The sequence below is a fragment of the Ceratotherium simum genome, chromosome 17 (genome assembly GCF_057802395.1).
Source record: "Ceratotherium simum simum isolate JZ-2026a chromosome 17, ASM5780239v1, whole genome shotgun sequence".
Classification (NCBI taxonomy): Eukaryota; Metazoa; Chordata; class Mammalia; order Perissodactyla; family Rhinocerotidae; genus Ceratotherium; species Ceratotherium simum.
In genome coordinates this window covers 49,107,743-49,131,726 of record NC_141916.1, presented here as the reverse complement: position 1 = coordinate 49,131,726, position 23,984 = coordinate 49,107,743, and the positions used below count along the sequence as shown (strand labels likewise).

At 38.3% G+C, this 23,984-nt stretch overlaps 1 pseudogene; it reads left to right on the top strand.

The window, feature by feature from the left end:
- The first annotated feature begins 195 nt into the window (after window positions 1–195).
- On the top strand, window positions 196–23,541 carry LOC147914800 (uncharacterized; annotated as a pseudogene).
- The last annotated feature ends 443 nt before the right edge of the window (window positions 23,542–23,984 follow it).

The following is a 23,984-nucleotide window of genomic DNA, read 5'->3' as shown; positions in this document are numbered from 1 at the left end:
ATGATCTCAGCAGAGGAGGATTTTCATAATCAAGTGGATAAGATGACATATTCTGTGGTTACCAGTCATCTTCTTTCCCCTGCCACCCGTGACCTTGCCCAATAGGCTCTTTAACAGAGTGGCCATAGTAGCAGGGGTAGAGATTATGCATGGGCTCAGCAACAGGCACTTCCACTCACAAAGGCTGATCTGGGTATGGCCATTGCTGAATGCCTAATCCGCCAGCAGCAGAGACGATTACGAAGTCCCAGATATGGCACAATTCTCCGAGGGGATCAACCAGTTACCTGGTGGCAAGTTGATTACACTGGATTGCTTTCTTCATGGAAGGGGCAATATTTTGCTCTTACAGGAATAGACAGTTAATCTGGATATGGATTTTCCCTCATTTGCGCACAGCACTTTTGTCAAAACTATGATCCATGCACTTACTGAATGCCTTTTCCACCATCAAGTTATTCCACACAGCTTTGCTTCTGATCAAGGAACTGACTTCACAGCAAGAGAAGTGTTGCAAGGGGCTCATGCTTATGAGAATCACCGTTTTTATCGTGTTCCCCACCTTCCTGAAGTAATTGGCTTGAGATAATTGTAGAATGGCCTTTCGAAGATTCACTTACAGTGCCAGGTAGGTGGCAATAACTTGCAGATCTGGAGCAAGGTTCTCTAGAAGGCCACGTATGCTTGGAATCTGCATCCAATATATGGTGCTCTTTCTCCAATAGTCAGAATTCACAAGTCCAGGAATTTAAGGGTAGAAATAGAAGTGGTACTATTCACTATTAGCCCTAGTAACTCAATAGCAAAATTTTTGCTTTCTGTTCCCATGATCTTATGCTCTGCTGGCCTGGAAATCATAGTTAAAAAGGAAAGAGACTTCTACCAGATGACACAACCAGGAGTCCATTGAATTGTAAGTTAAAACAGCTGCCCAGCCACTTTGGACTCGTCATGCCTCTGAATCAACAGGCAAAGAGGGAGATACTGTGCTGGCTCAGGTAATTGATCCTGACTACCAAGGGGAAATTGGACTACTACTCCATGATGGAGGAAAGAAAGTATGTCTGGAATACAGAGATCTTCTAGAATCTGCTAGTTATTACCATGCCCTGTGATTCAGGTCAATGGAAAACTACAACAGTGCCATCGATGCAGGACTGCTAATGACCTAGATGCTTCAGGAGTGAACGTTGGGGTCAGAACCAACTGAGGTGCTTGCCGAATTCAAAAGGATCACAGAACGGGTAGTAGAAGAAGGTAATTATAAATACCAGCTATGGCTATGTGACCAGTTACAAAAATGGGGACTGTAACTGTCATGAGTATCTCCTCTTTACTTGTTATGAGTATGTTTGTGAATGTGTGCATATATATATAAATAAAACATTTACCTTTGTTTTCTTTCCTAACTTAGTCCCTTATTTTGTTTCATAAGATATATTGACTTACTATCATAGTATTGAAGTATTGTTCAATTTACATCATAGTAGTTAAGTCATGGAATATCAAGAAGAGTAAACATCACCCAAGGACCTTGCCTCCTCTTCTAGGAAAGGGCTTAGTATGTTTTTGGTTGTACACAGGATAGTTATATCATGGTAGGCAGAATTATTACTTGTTATTGTCTTTATTTGGAGATGAAGTATGGTTTAAGGAGAAGCGTATGGGTGCCAAGTTGGCAAGGGATGGACTTGTGATGGTTAATTTTATGTGTTAACTTGACTGGGCCACAGGGTGCTCAGATACTGGGATAAATATTATACAGGGTGTATCTGTGATGAAGTTTCTGGATAAGATTATCATTTGAATCAGTAGACTGAATAAAGCAGATTGCTGTCCCCAGTGTGTGTGGGCCTCATCCAATCCACTGAAGGCTTGAGTAGAACAAAAGCCTGAGCAATGAGAATTCACTCTCTCTCTGTGTAACTGTCTTTAAGATCGACATTGGTCCTCTCCTGACCTCAGACTCAGACTCTGACTAAAACTTATACCATAGAGTCTCCTGGTTCTCAGGCCTTTTGACTCAGACTCAGCTCATACCATCAGCTATCCTGGATCTCTATTTTGCATGTCTTGTGACTTCTCTGCCTCTCTAATCACATGAGCCAATTCCTTATGATAAATCTCTCTATATACCTATATCTATCTATATCTATATCTATATCTATATCTATATCTATATCTATATCTATATCTATATCCTGTTGATTCTCATTCTCTGGAGAATTCTAACAAGTACTGGTACATATTCTGAAATTTGACTGGTACTTTTCAGAAACAGATTATATGAAGGAGTCATGATTAGAAATCATATGTTTGGATAATTCCTGGATACGGAAGGTGGCTATGGTGAAGAATTCAGTGATTATGTTTTAATTTTTTTTTAAAGTATTTATTTTCTATTGCTTCTGTAACAAATTACCACAAATGTAGTGGCTTAAACAACAAAAAATGATTATACAGTTCTACAGGTCATAATTCTGAAATGAGTCTCACTGGGCTAAAACCAATGTGTCAGCAGATGTGTTCCTTCTGGAGGCTTCAGAGGAGAATCCATTCCTTGCCTTTTCCACCTCCTAGAGATTGCTCACATTCCTAAGGTCAAAGACCTCTTCTTCTTCAACCACATTACCCTAATCTCTGTTTTCATCATCACATCTCCTTCTCTGATTCTGACTCTCCTGTCTTTCTTCCACTTAAAAAGACCCTTGTGATTCCTATAGGACCACCTGGGAAATACAGGATAATCTTCACATTTGAAGGTCAGATGATTAGCAACCTTAATTCCACCTGCAGCCCTTAATTCTTCCTTGCCTTGCAACATAACCTGATGCATAGGTTATGGTTATTAGGATGTGGACGTTGTTGAGGGGCCATTATTTTACCTATCACAAGAGGGAAGGTCATTAAATGTAATAAGGATAACATCACTGGTAGGGAGTCTACCTACATGAGATGAATATTGGGATCATAGTAGGGTGCAAGTGCAGGACAGAATTCGTTCTATTGTTACTATAGAGGTTGAGAACAAGTAGGTTAATTTTCAAGACTTATCTTTGGGCTTGGTCAAAGCTGTCATGTCCATTTCATTTAAATCTACCATACAAAAAGCTGCTCTATCCCTGGAATTTTCAGCTGTATAAGCCATAAATCTGTTTGAATTGCTTTTCTCTGACCTAAAACTGAAATATCCCTGACTAATATAAGAAAATAACACTCAGTAGTTCCATTTGAACATCAATGGTTGTGTTATGAGATAGACATAGGGATCTTTTGTCCAGTTTAATTCCTGATAAAGAATCACCTTACCTCAATTTAGAGCTAATGTTGTGTAATGAAACACATAAAGATTTTGGTGATAAGACAGTTTTGGGCTTATATCCTAGCCTAAATGGAAGATAAGACTGAATCCCAATCCTGGCTCAGGCACTTATAAACTGGTAGTTCTTAGGCCCACTTTGTTTACCGAGATGACTACACAAAGCATTAATAGACGATAGAGATATTTCTGACATTAATTACTGAATTACAAGATATACTTGAATGGTGTGGCTCACATATTAAGAATGGCATGTATTAGATGTAAAAATTCTTAAAAATATATGAAGTCAGGACATTAATATTACTTATTCAATGACAGGGAAATGGATTGAATTCATTTAAATAACAGATATTTTCAACAAAAATGAAACATTAACATCTTATATTTTACTATAATAAGGGTCCTCAAAAGGTAAATTTAGAGAAGTAATACTAGCAAAGGAAAAAGCATGAACAAAAAAGTACACATAATGTGGTTGCCTGCCAAGTATTTTTTAAAAAGAAGAAAATATTGACCATTCAGACTCCAGGGAAAAGATGAGTGCAACTTTTGCAGTAAATAACAGAATGGAGTTATTGATAAGCAAAAAATTATGAGAAGTTTATACCTGGGATAAATGTGGGGACCAGTAGGAAACTTCCACAAAAACACAGAATTTGCAGAATTCCAGAAAAGAAGGCAGTGGCAGTCATCTCTGTAATATGAATAAAAATGAGCTTTCTAATATCTTTAACATTGTATTATACATGGAGAATTCCAGATAAGGGTAGAAAAATGAGACTCAGATATATGCAAGGACATAAATGTTGCTTGGAGTTGCTTTTATAATATGAGGGATACTGTGGTAGATTGCATCAGGTGGTCCCAATTCTTTAGCCTGTAACTTTGCTATACCCGTTCACCATGACACAGATGATCTGTTTTATTCCTTACCTTTGTGCTCAGCCACGTGACTTATTTTGGCCAATTAGATGTTAGCAGATATTCTGCAAGCAGAGTCTCGTGTTGATGGACTTACATCACTGAGACTTGCATATTGGGCTTTGTTCCCTCTTATACTTCTACAATCACCATGTAAAGGACATATTCAGACTAGTGAAGTGGTCCAAGGAGAAGGATGATACATATGAGGAGCCAAGTTGCTCCATCAGGTCTAGCTTTGATCAACTAACCTCCAGTTCATTCCCAGACACATAGTTAAGCCCATCAGAAAACAGCAGAGATGTCTAGGCAAATTTAGCCTAGATCACTGTTCTTCAGAGATATAAAAGAAACAAATGTTATTGATGTCCATCACTGAGATTTATGGCTGTTATTTAGTAAAAGCTAACTGGTGCAAAAATTGGTATTAAAAATGGGTTATTATGGCAACAAATATATTATGGCAACCAAAATGAGGCACTGATTTTGAGGGAAATGATAGAGGAGGTTTTAAAAATGTTAGCCCATGTTCAATTCTTGTGAAATATTTGTAATTCTGTCTTTTGAGATTACTTTGAAGACAGAAAATGAACGAAATGAACTTTTGTATCTGGGTGGAAGGATCACAAAACAAAATGTTGAAAGCATCAAATGATTGTTATTAGTTAGATATTATACAACACTGAAAGAAAGGAACAATCAGGTTTACAAACAGAATTTAGAGGAGACAAACAACCCAAGAATTCTAAGATTTTCTGAATCTTAAGTGTTGTCTCACAGCAACCTGATATGTCTAAAGATGCATGATTAATCTATAGAGAGAGAAGTAAGTTTTGAAAAGTGTACGTATGGCTTTTGATTCATGGAATAGGTAGCAATCAAATACATAGAAAACACAAAATGTTTTTGAGAGAGCTCTGTTGTAAAATTGCTGCCAGCCTGGACCAAGACTCAAACAACACATTGTACACCTCAGATTTACACACTATTATCTGTCAATAATATTTCCACTTTTAAGAAAAGGATCATACCTCATGGGCTGGGATGATAACCGGGGAGAACAATGCACGTATACAACTGCTGGGCTGGGACGATAGCCAGGGGGCTCAGTGCACATCCATCACTGATAACTATTTGTGCATGGGAACACTAAATGCTTGCTCTGCAAACTCTGTAACTGCTTACTCTGGAAATTACTGATACTATATAAACTGCTGGAAACTGAGGCCTGGTGAGAGTCTCACCTATGGAGGGGACGCCTTGCCCAGGACCTCTGATGATCGGATTCTTGCCCAGCCGTGTCACTTGAATGAGCTCTCCCTGGCAGTGGAGTGTGGATGTTGTGAGTAACCGATCTGATGTGTTCTCTTTTCTGTCAACCTGGTGTTTCTCTTTCTGGTTGATTTGTGTCATTTCCTTTCAGTGGATGTGGATGTTTCCCTTTCCAATTGACCTGACGTTTTTCCCTCTTATTATTTGACCTATTTGAATCTGCTGCTATCTCAGTAGATGTGGATGTTTCCCTTTCCAACTGAGCTGGTGCTTTCCCTCTTATTATTTGACCTATTCGGATCTGTTTGCAGACTATCACCTTTACTCTCCTCCATATAATAAAATATACCTTCAGTCCATTTGTTTGGAGTGAAAAGTTTCTTTTACATCTCCAATCGAATCCCCCAAACCTCTCAAAACACCTGGTTCTCCCTCGCTCATCTTTTATATACTGCATTTATGTCCTAATTTTATATATTCCTATACATTTTGATACCTAATACATTTCATTCTTAACTTCTGAGCCACATTCAGGTATATCTTGAATTCAATAATTAATGCCAGAAATATCTCCCTGTTCTATTAATGCTTTTTATTGTCATCTTAGCAGTAAGAACTCAGAGTATGTCAGTGCCAGAGCCAGGATTGGGATTCAGGTGTATCTTCTATTTAGGATGATATAATCCCAGAACTGTCTGATGTCCAAAATCTTTGAGGTTTCATGACAAGAAATGTGCTCTACACTGAGATAAAAACGATTCTTTATCAGGAACCAAATGGTGCAAAAGACTCCTAAGTCTATCTCACAATATAAACATTGATATTCAAATGGAACTGCAGGGTGTGGATTTTTTCATATTAGTGACAAGAATTTCAGATTTATGTCAGAGAGAAGCAAGTCAAACATATTTAAGCTTATATAATTGAAAATTCCAGGGATAGGGAAGCTTCTTGTATGATTAGACTTACGTGGCCATACAGCTCTGGCCAAGGGGAAAGATAAGTCTTGAAAATTAGCATACTTGTTCTCACCCTCTAATAATAATAGAATGAATTCTGTCACACACCTGCACCCTCCTATGACCCCAATATTCATCTCATGGAGGTAGATTCCCTACCGATGATGTTATCCTTTATTACATTTAAAAGCCTTCCCTCCTATTGTAGGTAAAATAATGGCCCGTCAACAACGTCCACATCTTAATTCCAAGAACCTGTGAGTCATGTTAAGTTGCAAAGCAAAGGAGAATTATGGGTTGGAGATGGAATTAAGGTTGCTAATCACTGACCTAGAAGTCTAGAGATTATGCTGGATTATCCAGGTGGGCCCACTGGAATCAAAAGAGTCCTTTTAAGTGGAAGAGAGAGACAAGAGAGTCAGAGTGAGAGAGGAGATGGGAAGATAGAAGCAGAGAATAGAGTAATGTAGTTGCTGTCTTTGAAGAAGAAAAGAGATCTTGCACTAAGGAATGCAGTCCACCTCTAAGGCCTGGATAAGACAAGGAATGGATTCTCCCATAAAGCCCCCAGGAGATAGCAACCCTGCGAACACAATGATTTTATTCCACCTTGGTTTTAGACCAGTGAGACCACTTCAGACTTCTGCCCTCCAGAATTGTGATAACAAACCTGTGTTGTTGAAGCTACTAAGTTTGTGACAATTTACCATAAAAGCACTAGGAAACTAAACTACCTCCTTATGCAAAGCACACTGCATTTTTCACCATAGATAACTTGTGATATCTATCCAAGCATTTGGATAACAATAATCATGGATTACCAAACACTTGATTTGACTTCTTTATATAAACTGTTACTGAAAAGGACTGGTTAAATTCCAGAGTATTTACCTATCCATTCACTGCAGTTAATTGGCAGATCAGTTTCAGCAAAATTGAGCATATTTACCCTATCCAAGAATATCTTTATTTCCATATGTTAAACTGACAACGTGACTGGTACACAAATCTAACACACTGTTGGGAAATTTATCTGGAAGATTTGATCCTCCTCTTTAATTTCAAAGATCCCATTCCACAATCTTCAAACACACTTTTTGTGGTCTCCAATCTCACTAGTCGTGCCCCACTGCCATGCTAGCATCGATTCAGCCCCAAGAGGTTCAGCAACTGGTAACTCAAGACAATTTTTAATGTACAAGAAGCTGAATATGACTGAGGGTAAGTAACCAGCTCTGAAAATTATGAAAGCAAGTATGACTGAGAAATGGGTGTGACTCAATTCCAAATATACAGCAATTATCCATCCCTTCTGAAAACCAGAAGAATAATGTACTGGGCCATTCAGGGTCACAGAAGTAATCAACACAAAACTTTCCAACTTCAGATCCTCTAAAACTCAGAGATCCACCACCATTTTCTACTGCTTTCTGCTCTTGCCAACCCATGAAAACTCTACCTGAGATTACACTCACCCAAACTGGGTGAAAGAAATATTGGAAATATTAATAACATGGCCACAACAAATATCTGATACTGGGGAAGAAAAGGGCAAGAAAAACCATCTTGAGGCCTTTGGTATTACCTTGAGAATTTAATAGGAATTATATACATTTTAAATTATTAATTTATGTATAATATGAATATATAAAAATATATATTTACTTTATAGTATGTATTTATAAATATATGTACATAAATATATTCTATTTATTTATAGTTATATATATTATAAACATACAATATTATATAATTCATCAGGAATTATAACTAGGTGAACCAGAAGGTGGGAAGGTGGAGTGGGAAAGAACCACTAATTTAGCTGGGGTTTCTACTCTCTAGACAGATATTGATTTTTAAATAACTCATCCAGAGTCTTTCCTCTAAAAACAAGACATCAGCAATAGCAATCCTTCTAAACAATTACTCTCACCTCTACGCATTTGCTCTTAAACTGTTTCTCTCTTGTCTAAGTTTCCTTTTCTATGTTTCACAGTGAAGACTAGTCTCGATATGTTTTTCTTGATTTAATTGGTTTAGGATTTTCTAGAAAAGACCTAAGATCATTTTTGCAGATTTCTGCATCCTTCTCTGGTTTTCCTTCAAGTTAGAACATCTACATGTGTTTCCCTGTACCCTGAATAATAGTGGCATGCTTTCAACCTCTCTTTTGTAAGTGGAGATTCAGGAGAGCTGATATTTTGATCTAAGATAAGCATTAGGGCAAAAAGAAAACTGCAGGAGGAGGAAGTCAAGATGGCGGCGTAGGCAGACTCTGAACTCACCTCCTTCCACGGACACAGCCAATTTACAACTACTCGTGGAAAAATTACCCCTGAGACAGAACTGAAAACTGGATAAGAGGAACTCTTGCAACAACGGACAATCCTAATTGAAGTGGAAGAGGCAGAAACTCCCTTCTGGAGAGGAGAAACGCCCCCTTCACAAGCCACCAGCCTCACGGCTGCCTGGGAGCAGCTCACAGGTACGCAGCCTCCCTGGAGGCGCAGGGCCCTGAGCCGGGGAGCGACCCCGCTGGGGGCATTTTGTGGACCCAGCACAATCGAGCTGAGTGGCATAATATCTGACTTTGCCTGCTACTAAAACATTGAGGAGTACCCCCAGAAAAGCTGGTTCACAAAGAAAGTAAAACTGGCTCTTAAAGGGTCCACACGCAAACTCACCCATTTCAGAAAGCAAACTAAAATCACCAGAAAGAAAGGTGCACAGTGCTTTGGTGAAAAGACACTCATCTAATAGGCCCTGAGTGCATCTCGGTGAGGGGTGACACCTCTTCAGGGACTGGGACATTGGCGGCGGCCATTGTTGTAGCCTGGTGTGGGCGTGCGGACACAGATGCCATTGGAGTTCTCCCTGGGGCCTGCTAGACTAGGGTCTGCCCCACCCGCAAGAGCACCGATTTAACCCAGCTCAGCCAGGGCAGGCAGCCCACCCTAGAGACTGGCCATACCCAACAACAAGCCCTCAGGCAACTTGTGGGCCTGCATACATTGGTGACTGGGTTCTCTGCAGCCTGGCAACTGAGCCAACTTCAGTGGGGCAGTGTGTGCACAAGGAGTGGGTGGAGAGTGTGGGGCAGTGGTGGAGTGTGTGGGGCTCCTGCCATGGAGAGACGAGGTCCTCTTCGGGAGGTCGGGGCGTGCACACGGGGCAGGACTGTGTTGACTGTGTGTGTGGACCTGTGGGCAGCAGGGCTTGTCAGCTGCAGAAAACTTGTGCTTCTCAAAGACCCACATAGGGGGTTTGCCCCACATTCCAAAGCCTGAAATAATTGGGTGTTCCCGTGCCTGAGGCCAGCCCCACACAGCTGCAATCCTCAGAGAACTGACAAGAGACCTAAAGGCTAGAGGCTTATAGCAATTGTAAGGTCCTGAGCCTAACAACCTGCCACGGTGGGGGCCTACTCACTTAAAAGAAATACTGCAACACAAATGTGGTATTAGAACTTGCAGCCAACTGTGCTGGGGGTCCCCACACCTGATAAAGAGACTGAAGGGCCCACAACAACTACAAGCAGCTGAGCATTACAACAGCTGTCCAGGGGCATAACTCGGCCTCCCTGGGCACCGACAGGGAGAACAAACAGGCCACAACAGAAGGACACACGTAGCCCACATAGGGGTCACCCCTGGAACATTGAGAATGAGGGAAGCACACGGCAGGCCTCCTAAGCCATCACTTACATAAGGTCACCTATCCAAGAGCAGGAGATGTAGCTGACCTACCTAATACGTAGACGCAAGCACAGGGAAAGAGGCAAAATGAGGAGGCAAAGGAATACTTTCAAAGTAAGGGAACAGGACAAAACCCCAGAAAAGGAACTAAATGAAACAGAAATGAGCAACCTACCCGACAGAGAGTTCAAACTAAGAGTGTTAAGGATGCTCACTGATGTGGGGAGAAGAATAGATGAACTCAGTGAATGTCAACAAAGAAATGGAAGACATAAAAAAGAACCAATCAGAAATGAAGAATACAAACCTGGAAATGAAAAATTCACTAGAGAGACTCAAAAGCAGAGTAGAGGATACAGAAGAACGGATCTGTGAGCTAGACGAAAGACTAGAAGAAGTTACCCAAGCTAAACAGGTAAAAGAGAAAAGAATTAAAAAGAGTGAGGACAGTCTAAGGGACTTCTGGGACAACATCAAGTGCACAAACATCCATGTTATAAGTGTCCCGGAAGGAGAAGAGCAAGACAAATGGGCAGAGAATCTATTTCAAGAAATAATAGATGAAAACTTCCCTAACCTAAGGAAGGAAACAGACATCCAGGTACAGGAAGCACAGAGAGCCCCAAACAAGATAAACCCAAAAAGGCCCACACAAAGACACATCTAATCAAAATGTCCAGAATTCAAGATAAAGAGAGAATCCTAAAAGCCGCAAGAGAAAGACAAGTTACATACAAAGGAAACTCGATAAGGCTATCAGCTGACTTCTCAGCAGAAACCTTACAGGCTAGAAGAGAATGGCATGATATATTTAAAGTGCTAAAAGGAAAAAACTTACAGCCAAGAATACTCTACCCAGCAAGGTTATCATTCTAAATGGAAGGAGAGATCAAAAATTTCCAAGACAAGCAAAAATTAAAGGAGTTTGTCACCAAGAAACCAGTGCTACAAGAAATGTTAAAGGGACAGATTTAAGGGGAAAAGAGAAGACCACAAATAGGAAAAATTATCTATTTCCATGATAAGAGCATAATGGATACAAATGCACAAAAAAGAGGTTACATATGATATAAAAAACATAAAAGGAGTGGGAGGGAGTTAAAGAGTAGAGCTTTCAGACAGAGGTCAAACTAAAGAGACAATTCTGCGTAGAAGAAGGAAGGAACAGAGGAGGACTACTAAAACACAGAGAAAAAAAGTTAAAAAATGGCAGTAAGTACATACTTACCAATAGCTACTTTAAACGTTAATGAACTAAATGTTCCAATTAAAAGGCATAGGGTGGCTGATTGGATAAAAAAACAAGACCCATATATATGCTGCATACAAGAGACACATTTCAGACCTAAAGACACTCACAAACTGAAAGAGAAGGGATGGAAAAAGATACTCCATGCAAATGGCAATGAAAAGAAAGCTGGGGTAGCAGTACTCATATCAGACAAAATAGTCTTTAAAACAAAAACTGTAAAAAGAGAGCAAGAAGGGCATTACATAATGATGAAGGGAACAATCCAACAAGAGAATATAACACTTATAATTATCTATGCATCCAATGTAGGTGCACCTAAATATATAAAGCAATTATTAACAGACATAAAAACAGAAATAGACAGTAAAACAATAATAGTAGGGGACTTTAACACTCCACTTACACCAACGGATAGATCATCCAAACAGAAGATCAATAAGGAAACATTGGCCTTAAATGATACACTAGAACAGATGGACCTAGTAGATATGTACAGAGCATTCCATCCAAAAACCAAGGAATACACGTTCTTTTCAAATGCACATGGAACATTCTCCAGGATTGATCACATATTAGGCCACAAAACAAGTCTCCATAAATTTAAGAAGATTGAAATAATACCAAGCATCTTTTCTGACCACAACGGTATGAAACTAGAAATCAACTATAGGAAGAAAATCAGAAAAGCCACAAATATGTGGAGATTAAACAAAATGCTACTGAACAATGACTGGGTCAATGAAGAAATCAAAGAAGAAATCAAAAAATACCTGGAGACAAATGAAAATGAAAATACGACATGCCAGAATTTATGGGATCCAGCAAAAGCGGTTCTAAGAGGGAAGTTTATAGCAATAAAGGCCTATCTAAACAAACAAGAAAAATCTCAAATAAACAATCTAACAAGGCACTTAAAGGAACTGGAAAAAGAAGAACAAACCAAGTCCAAAATCAGTAGAAGAAGGGACATAATAAAAATCAGAGCAGAAATAAATGAAATAGAGAACAAAAAGACAATAGAAAATTTAATAAAACGAAGAGCTGGTTCTTTGAAAAGATCAACAAAATTGACAAACCTTTAGCTAGACTCACCAAGACAAAAAGAGAGAAGGCACAAATAAGTAAAATCAGAAATGAAAGAGGAGAAATTACAACAGACACCACGGAAATACAAAAGATTATAAGAGAATACTATGAAAAGCTATATGCCAACCAATACGACAATCTGGAAGAAATGGATAAATTCTTAGAATCATACAACCTTCCAAAACTGGATCAAGAAGAAGTAGAGAATTTGAATAGACCAATCACCAGTAAGGAGATTGAAACAGTAATCAACAACCTTCCCAAAAATAAAAGTCCAGGACCAGACAGCTTCCCTGGGGAATTCTACCAAACATTCAAAGAAGACTTAATACTTATCCTTCTCAAACTCTTCCAAAAAATTGAGGAGGGAGGAAGCCCCATAAGTCATTCTATGAAGCTGACATTACCTTGACACCAAAACCAGACAAGGACAGCACAAAAAAAGAAAATTACAGGCCAATATCACTGATGAACATCGATGCAAAAATCCTCAACAAAATACTAGCAAATTGCATACAACAATACGTTAAAAGATTATACACCATGATAAAGTGGGATTTATTCCAGGTATGCAGGGATGGTTTAACACTCGCAAATCAATCAATGTAATACACCACATTAATAAAATGAAGAATAAAAATCACATGATCATCTCAATAGATGCAGAGAAAGCATTTGACAAGATACAGCATCCATTTATGATAAAAACTCTGAATAAAATGGGTATAGAAGGAAAGTACCTCAACATAACAAAGACCATATATGACAAACCCACAGCTAATATCATCCTCAATGGTGAAAAACTGAAAGCTATCCCTCTAAGAACAGGAACCAGACAAGGATGCCCACTGTCACCACTCCTATTTAACATAGTACTGGAAGTCCTAGCCAGAGCAATCAGGCAAGAGAAAGAAATAAAAGGGATCCAAATAGGAAAGGAAGAAGTGAAACTGTCACTATTTGCAGATGACATGATTTTACATATAGAAAACCCTAAAGAATCCACCAGAAAACTTTTAGAAGTAATAAATGAATATGGTAAAATTGTAGGATACAAAAATCAACATACAAAAATCAGTTGCATTTCTATACACTAACAATGAAGTAGCAGAAAGAGAAATTAAGAATACCATCCCATTTACAATTGCAACAAAAAAAAATAAAATACCTAGGAATAAATTTAACCAAAGAGGTGAAAGAGCTGTACATGGAAAACTATAAAACATTGCTGAAAGAAATTGAAGAAGACACAAAGAAATGGAAAGATATTCTGTGCTCTTGGATTGGAAGAATTAACATAATAAAGATGTCCATACTTCCTAAAGCAATCTATAGATTTAATGCAATCCCTATCAAAGTTCCAACAACACTTTTCACAGAAATAGAACAAAGACTTCTATAAGAACAAAGGCCATAAAATTTATTTGGAACAACAAAAGACCCCGAATAGCTAAAGGAATCCTGAGAAAAAAGAAGAAGGCTAGAGGTATCACACTCACTGATTTCAAAACATGCTACAAAGCTATAGTAACCAAAACAGCATGGTACTGGCACAAAAACAGACACACAGATCAATGGAATAGAATTGAAAACCCAGAAATAAACCCACACATCTATGGACAGTAATCTTTGACAAAGGAGCCAAGAACATACAATGGAGAAAAGAAAGTCCCTTCAACAAATGGTGTTGGGAAAACTGGACAGCCACATGCAAAAAAATGAAAGTAGACCCTTACCTTACACCACGCACAAAAATTAACTCAAAATGGATTAAAGACTTGAATGTAAGACCTGAAACTATGAAACTTCTAGAAGAAAACATAGGCAGTATGCTCTTCAAAATCGGTCTTAGCAACATCTTTTCAAACACCATGTCTGACCGGGCAAGAGAAACAATAGAAAAAATAAACAAATGGAACTACATCAAACTAAAAAGCTTCTGCACAGCAAAGGAAACCATCAACAAAATGAAAAGGCAACCTAACAACTGGGAGAAGATATTTGCAAACCACACGTCTTATCAGGGCTTAATCTCCAAAATATACAAAGAACTGATGCATCTCAACAATAAAAAAACTAACAACCAAATTAAAAAATGGGCAAAAGACCTGAACAGACATTTCTCCAAAGAAGATATACAGATGCCCAACAGGCACATGAAAAGATCTTCAACATTATTAACTATCAAGGAAATGCAAATCAAAACTACAATGAGATATCACCTCACACCCGTCAGAAAGGCTATAATTAACAAGACAGGAAACAACAAGTGTTGGAGATGATGTGGAGAGAAGGGAACTCTCATACACTGCTGGTGGGAGTGCAAACTGGTGCAGCCACTATGGAAAACAGTATGGAGACTCCTCAAAAAATCAAGGATAGAACTACCACATGATCCAGCTATTCCACTGCTGAGTATTTATCCAAAGAACTTGAAAACACCAATGCGTAAAGATACATGCACCCTTGTGTTCATTGCAGCGTTATTCACAATTGCCAAGACTTGGAAGCCACCTAAGTGCCCATCAAGGGACGAATGGATAAAGAAGATGTGGTATATATACACAATGGCATACTACTCAGCCATAAGAAACGATGAAATCCAGCCATTTGTGACAACATGTACGGACATTGAGGGTATTATGCAAAGTGAAATAAGTCAGAGGGAGAAGGTCAAATACTGTATGATTTCCTTCATTAAGTAGTAGTAACAACAACAATAAACAAACACACAGAGACAGAGATTGGATTGGTGGTTACCAGAGTGGAAGGGGGAAGGGATGAGGGTGAAATGGATAATTCAGCACATGTATGTGGTAATGGGTTGTAATTAGTATTTGGGTGGTGAACATGATGTAATCTATGCAGAAATAGAAGTATAATGATGTACACCTGAAATTTAAACAATCTTATAAACCAATGTTACTGCAATAAACAAAAAATTTAAAAAAAAAAGAAATACAAGTGAAGAGAAACAATGGAAACATGGATCAACCAGAAAAAAAGAGATAAAGTGGCAGTATTAAGCCGTCATATATCAATAATCACTCTAAATGTAAATGGATTAAATTCTCCAATCAAAAGACACAGAGTAGCTGGATGGATTAAAAAACAAGGTCCAACAATATGCTGCCTCTAGGAAACATGTCTCTGCTCTAAAGACAAACATAGGATCAGAGTGAAGGAATGGAAGACGATACTCCAAGCTAATGGCAAACAAAAGAAAGCAGGTGTTTCCATACTTATATCAGACAGAACAGATTTCAAGTTAAAAAAGATAATGAAAGACAAAGAAGGGCAATATATAACGATAAAAGGGACGTATCACCAAGAGGACATAATACTTATTAACATATATGCACCTAACACATGGGCACCAAAATACAAAAAGCAACTATTAACAGACCTAAAGGGAGAAATTAGCAGCAACACAATAATATTAGGGGACCTCAACACCCTGGTTACATCAATGGACAGATCATCCAGACAAAATGTCAACAAGGAAAGAGTAGATTTAAACAAAACACTTGAACAGATGGACTTAATAGATGTATACAGAGCATTCCATCCAAAAACAGCAGAATACACATTCTTCTCAAGTGCACATGGATCATTCTCAAAGATAGCCCAGATGTTGGGAAACAAGGCAAACATCAATAAATTTAAGAAGATTGAAATCATCCCAAGCATCTCTTCCAACCACAGTGCTATGAAACTATAAATCAACTAAAAGAAAAAATCTGGGAATGTCAGAAATATGTGGAGACTAAACAACATGCTACTGAATAACCATTGGATCAATAATAAAATGAAATGAGAAATTAAAAGATATCTGGAAACAAATGAAAATGAAAACAAAGCATACCAACTCCTATGGGATACAGCAAAAGTGGTCCTAAGAGGGAAACTCATAGCAATACGGGCCCACCTCAACAAACAAGAAAAATCTCAAATAATTAACCTTAAACTGCAAAATAACAGAACTAGACAAAGAAGAACAAACAAAGCCCAACGTCAGAAGAAGGAGGGAAATAATAAAAATCAGAGTGGAAATAAATGAAATAGCAATGAAAAAAACAGTAGAAAAGATTAATGAAACCAAGAGCTGGTTCTTTGAGAAGATAAACAAAATTGACAAACTCTTATCCAGACTCACCAAGGAAAAAAGAGAGAAGGCTCAAATAAATAAAATTAGAAATTAAAGAAGAGAAATTACAACAGATTCTGCAGAAGTACAAAAGATTATAAGAGAATACTATGAAAAACTCTACACCAACAAATTGGATAACCTAGAAGAAATGGATAAATTATTAGACTCATACAACCACCCAAAACTGAATCAAGAAGAAATAGAGAATCTGAATAGACCAATCACAAGTAAAGAGATTGAAACAGTAATCAAAAACTTCCCAAAAAACAAGTGTTCAGGACCAGATGGCTTCTCTGGAGAATTTTACTGAACATTCAAAGAAGATTTAATACCTATCCTTCTCAAACTATTCCGAAAAATTGAAGAAGAGGGAACACTTCCTAACTCATTCTATGAGGCCAACATTACCCTGATATCAAAACCAGACAAGGACAACACAAAGAAGGAAAATTACAGGCCAATATTGCTAATTAACATAGATGCAAAAATCCTCAACAAAATGTTGGCAAACCAAATACAGCAATTCATTAAAAGGATCATACACCTGTGATCGAATGGAATTTAGTCCAGGGGCACAGGCATGGTTCAATATCCACAAATCAATCAATGTGATACACCACATTAACAAAATGAAGTATAAGAAACACATGATCATCTCAATAGATGCAGGGAAAGCATTTGACAAGATCCAACATCCATTTCTGATAAAAACTCTCAACAAAATGGGTATAGAAAATGGGTATAGAGGGAAAGTATCTCAACATAATAAAGGCCATATATGACAAACCCACAGCCAACATCCTTCTTAATAGTGAAAAACTGAAAACCATCTCTCTGAGAACAGGAACAAGACAAGGGTGCCACTCCTATTCAACATAGTACTGGAGTTTTGGCCAGAGCAATTAGGCAAGAAAAAGAAATAAAGGGAATCCAAATGGGAAAGGAAGAAGTGAAACTCTCACTGTTTGCAGATGACAGGATCCTATATATAGAACACCCTAAAGAATCCATCAGAAAACTATTAGAAAAAATCAACAACTACAGCAAAGTTTCAGGGTACAAAATCAACTTACAAAAATCAGTTGCATTTCTGTACACTAAAATGAACTAGCAGAAAAAGAAATCAAGAGTACAATCCCATTTACAATAGCAACAAAAAGAATAAAGTATTTAGGAATAAACTTAACCAAAGAGATGAAAGACCTATACACTGAAAACTATAAGACACTATTGAAAGAAATTGAAGAAGATACAAAGAAATGGCAAAGTGTTCCATGCTCATGGGTTGGAAGAATCAACATAGTTAAAATGTCCATACTACCTAAAGAAACCTACAGATTCAACACTATCCCAATTAGAATCCCAATGACATTCTTCACAGAAATTCAACAAAGAATCCTAAAATTTATATGGAACAACAAAAGGCCCCAAATAGCCAAAGCAATCCTGAGAAAAAAAGAACAAAGCTGGAGTTATCACACTGCCTGACTTCAAAATATACTACAAAGCTATAGTAATCAGAGCAGCATGGTACTGGTATAAAAACAGACACACAGATCAATGGAACAGAATTGAAAGCCAAGAAATAAAACCACACATCTATGGACAGTAAATCCTTGACAAAGGAGCCAAGAACATACAATGGAGAAAGGAAAGTCTCTTCAATAAATGGTGTTTGGAAAACTGGAAAGCCACATGCAAAAGAATGAAATTAGACCATTATCTTGCACCATACAAAAAAATTAACTCAAAATGGATTAAAGACTTGAATGTTAAGACCTGAAACTATAAAACACCTGGAAGAAAATATAAGCAGTATATTGTTTGACATTGATCTTAGCAGCATCTTTTCAATAACATGTCTGACTAGGCAAGTGAAACAGAACAAGTTAACAAATGCAACTACGTCAGACTAAAAAGCTTCTGCAAAGCAAAGGAAACCATGAACACAATGAAAAGACAACCCACCAACTGGGAGAAAATACTTACAAATCACCTATCCAACAAAGAGTTAATCTCCAAAATATATAAAGAACTCACTCAAGTCAACAATAAGAAAACAAACTACCCAATCAAAAAATGGGCAGAGGATATGAACAGAAATTTTCCCAAAGAAGATATACAGATGGCCAACAGGCACATGAAAAGATGTTCAACATCACTAATTATTATGGAAATGCAAATCAAAACTACAATGAGATACCACCTTACACCCGTCAGAATGGCTATAATTACCAACACAAAAAACAACAAATGTTGGAGAGGATGTGGAAAAAAGGGAATCCTCATGCACTGCTGATGGGAATGCAAACTGTTGCAGCCACTATGGAAAACAATATGGACATTTCTCAAAAAATTAAAAATAGAAATACCATACCATCTGGCTATCCCACTACAGGGCATTTATCCAAAGAACTTGAAATCAATTATCCAAAGAGATCTGTGCACCCCCATGTTCATTGCAGCATTATTCATAATAGCCAAGACATGGAAGCAACCCAAGTACCCAGCAACTGATAATTGGATAAAGAAGATGTGGTATATATATAGAATGGAATACTTAGCCATAAAAAAAGACAAAATAGTCCCATTTACAACAACATGGATGGACCTTGAGGGTATGATATTAAGTGAAATAAGCCAGACAAAGACAAACATTGCATGATTTCACTCATATGTGGAGTATAACAGATACATGGATAAAGAGGACAGATTAGTGGTTACCAGAGGGGAAGGGGGTTGGAGGGTGAGTGAAAGGGGTAAAGGGGCACATATGTGTGGTGATGGATAATAACTAGACTACTTGAGATGACCACGATGAAGTCTACTCAGAAAATTATAAACAATGTTAACCGGAATTTTCATAATTTTATAAACCATCATTATCTCAATAAAGTTATTGGGGAAAAATTTGTTTTAAAAGTTTAAAAAAAAAAAGAAAATGAGTCTCAGGGAGGTCATCTAGGTTTAAATCCATGTTTTTTCATTCAGGTTTTTCAGCTTATTACTAATAGTTATCAAATATATCTCTTGGGATTAAGCCTTTGGTAAAGTTTCTCTCGAGTTATTTAATATTTAAATATTAATTATATAATTTAAGTGTGGATAAATTTTATAAATATTTGGTTTCCATGGTAGAGCCTACATTCTCTATGTATGAATATTCAGTTTTATTCTCGGATTAATTCATTTTGACTGCTTAGTATTTTCAAGATTAATAGATGCTAGATTCTGCCTCTACTTTTGGATTTTATTAAGTGTCAGTTTTTACAATATAATTGTTTTTAGCAGAGGATCTTGGAGCCAGATTGCCCAGAAGGAAAACCCAGATTCTCTGCATCATATATTTCTGATCTGAATCTGTTTTAAAACTACTCTCTGCCTGGGTGTAATCAGTAGCAAAATGCAGATGACAATCTTATCCTCTCTGGGTGGTTTTTGTTCTATACTTAATCATGGTTATTGTTTCAAGGATGTACACAATAGTTAAAGTTCATCAAACAATATAGTTAAAATGGGTATATTACACTATATGTAAATTGTACCACAATGAAGTTAATTTTCAACGTAAATGCTATAAATAAAAATGAGGGTAAAATAAACATTTTCAGAAAAACAAAATTCCAGCAGGACTTCACTAATGGAAATGCTAAAAAATGTGCTCTTCATGCAGAAGGAATCTGACCCCAGATGAAAAGTCAGAGATATGGAATCAGCCTTACCATCTGCTCTTTGTTCCACTAATGAGTTAAATAAATCTTTGACACATTCTACTTTTGTATTTTTAGGAGATTCATGTTTTCAACTTTTTGAAAGTTGTGCTTTGACTCTTTTCATGGCCACAGGATACCCAAGTGGACTTATGTGCTAGAGCCAACTAATTAATTATGTGGCCCAAGAAAAGTCTGGTATGGGCTGTTTAAGGCCAGGCATGTCTTTTCCAGGCTCCAAGTAAGTCCTAAGGGGCAATAGAATAGGATTTTCCCCAACTCTATGTTTGACTTTTCTTCCTGAATCTGTGTTTATGTTTAAGATTCTGAATGTTGGCCAAATTTGGTTCTGGTTCCAACCTGTGCTCTGTTAATACATTATTCCTCATTTGTGGCAGCTATGGCATAGGGACCCTACAATGGTCCCTGTAATTACTGCTCCCTGATGTTCACACCCTGTACAATTCCCTCCCCTTAAGTGTGGGCAGGACCCGTGTCTTACTTCTGGCCTGTAGTATATGGCAAGCATGAAGGGATTTTGAGGATGATAAAGATCCAAACTCAACAAAATTAGAGGTAATTGAAAGGATGATTATCCTTCATATGCCTGATGTAATCAGGTAAAGCTTTTAAAAGAGTGGCTGGGCCTCCCCTGATTAAGAGAGATTCTTATTGGCTTTGAAGAAGTGAGCAGCCATGTTATGGAGTGCCTGTGGAGAGGGCTGCAAGAAAATGAATTCTGCCAACAACTTGACGTAGCTTGGCAGTGAATTCTTCTCCAGTCAAGCCTGTGGACGAGGATGCACTATTATCAAAACTTTGATTGTGGCTTGGTGAGACCCTGAACTGGAGAACACAGCTCAGACTTGTCGAGACTCCTGACCCAAAAAAACTGTCAAATAATAAACGTGAGGTTTTTGGTTTAAGCCACTAAATTTTAGGTAATCATTCACACACTGAATAGAGCAGCAAGGATTAAGAATTTGTTTTTTTTGGTCTATTTGGTAGGGAAGATCTATGTTCTGTCAAGTGAGAAATGCCCCAGAATTTGGTTTGCTAGTCTTTTCTTAATTGATATGTCTGTTTTTGCAAGACTATACCTTGTCTGTTCTGGAAAGGAGAATGATTCTCTTTGTACTAGTGAATTTTGGGGTTCTATATTTATTCTATCCTGAGGCTGATGTTGTGTATTTAAAGCAGAAAGCATTCTATGTTTCTTGACGCAATTTACAAAAGGCTTTACCTATTAGTGTATGAGATTTAATCTTTGTCTACCTCTGGAGAATATAAATAAAATAGATTCTAAAGTCTCTTGTATGAAATGTCAGTGCCAGATAGGGATGCTGTTTGGAGCCTGTGGCAGGCCCTATAGAAGAATCACTGTGTAAGCCCTCACGTTTTTGGAGCAAAGCCCTGCCATCCCCTGCAGCTCACTACTCTCCTTTTGAGAAACAGTTCTTGGCCTGCTACTGGGCCTTAGCAGAGGCTGAACTCTTAATCATGGGCCACCAAGTCACCATGCAACCTGAGCTGCCCATCATGAACTGGGCATTATCAGACCCACGAAGCCATAAAGTTGGGCATGAACAGCCACACTCATCCTCAAATGGAAGTGGAGTATGGAGGCACAAGTAGGTACATGAAGAAGTGGTAAACGCCCACGGGCCCTGCTTCTGCTACACTGCCTCTCTCTCCCAGCCTGCATTGTGGCCTTACAGGGAGTTCTCTACAATCAGTGCACAGAGGAGGAAAAAGACTTAGGCCTGGTTTATAAATGATTCTGCCCAATATGCAGGTGCCCCCCAGGAGTGGATAGCTGCAGCACTACAGACCCTTTCTGAGACATCTCTGAAGGACAGTATTGAAGGGAAATCATCCCAGTGGGTGGATTTTTAAATAATCTACCTGACTGTTCACTTTCCTTGGAAGAAGGAATGGGCAGTTGTGCAATTATGTACTGATTCATGGGCTGTGGCCAATGGTTTGGCTAAGTGTTCAGAGACTTGTAAGGAACACAATTGGAAAATTCGTGAAAAGGGAATTTGAGGCAGATGTTTGTAGACAGACCTCTCTGAATGGACCAACAATGTGTAGATATTTGTGTCCCATGTGAATGCTCACCAAAGGATGACCTCAGCAGAGGAGAACTTTAATAATCAAGTGGATAAGTTGACATATTCTGTGGATACTGGTCATCCTTTTTCCCCTGACACCCTTGACCTTGCCTCCTAGGCTCATGAACAACGTGGACACAGAGGCAGGAGTAGAGATTATGCATGGGCTCAACAACAGAAACTTCCACTCACAAAGGCTGGTCTGGCTATGGTCACAGCTAAATGCCTAATCTGCCAGAAGCAGAGACCAATACTAAGTCCCAGATATGACACCATTCTCCAAGGGATCAACCAGTGACCTGGTGGCAGGTCTATTACATTGGACTGCTTTCATCATGGAAGGGGCAAGATTTTGTTCTTAGTGAAACAGATACTTGTTCTGGATATGGATTTTCCCTCACTGCACACAGCACTTCTGCCAAAACTACAATCCATGCACTGACAGAATGCCCTTTCCACAGCAAGTTATTCCTCACACCATTGCTTCCAATCAAGGAACTGGCTTCACAGCAAGAGAAGTGTTGCAATGGGCCCATGTTCATGGAATTCACTGGTCTTCTCATGTACCCCATCTTCCTGAAGTAACTGGTTTGACAGAAGGTGGAATGGCCTTTTCAAGACACACTTATAGTACCAGGTAGGTGGTAACAACTTGCAGATCCAGAGCAAGGTTCTCTAGAAGGCTACATATGCTTAGAATCTGCATCCAATATATGGTGCTCTTTCTCCAATAGCCAGAATGGACGAGTCCACGAATCAAGGGGTATAAATAGAAGTGGTACCATTCACTATTAGCCATAGTAACCCAATAGCAAAAGTTTTGCTTCCTGTTCCCAGGACCTTATGCTCTGCTGGCCTGGAGGTCATAGTTAAAAAGGGAGGAACACTTCTACCAGGAGACACGACAACGATTCCATTGAACTGTAAGCTAAGACTGCTGCCTTGCCACTTTGGACTCCTCATGCCTCTGAATCAGCAGGCAAAGAAGGGAGATACTGTGCTGGCTGGGGTAATTGATCCTGACTACCAAGTGGAAGTTGCAATACTTCCACTTGCATGATGGAGGAAAAACAGTGTATGTCTGGAATACAGAGATCTTCTAGGTAGTATCCTAGTATTATCATGCCTTGTGATTCAAGTCAATGGTAACTACAACAACACAATCCAGACAGGACTACTGATGACCCAGATGCTTCAGGAATGAATGTTTGGGTCAGGACCAGCTGAGGGGCTTGCTGAATTCAAAGGGAATACAGAATGGGTCGTAGAAGAAGATAATTATAAATGCCAGCTATGACCATGCGACCAGCTACAAAAATGAGGTCTGTAATTGTCATGAATATCTCTTCCTTATTTTTTGTGAGTGTTTTTGTGTGTGTATATTTATACAGATATATAATATATCTTTGTTTTCCTCCCTCTATTATTCCCTTATCATGTAACATAAGATATTTTGACTCAATATCATAGTATTCAAGTATTGTTCATTTTATATCATAGTAT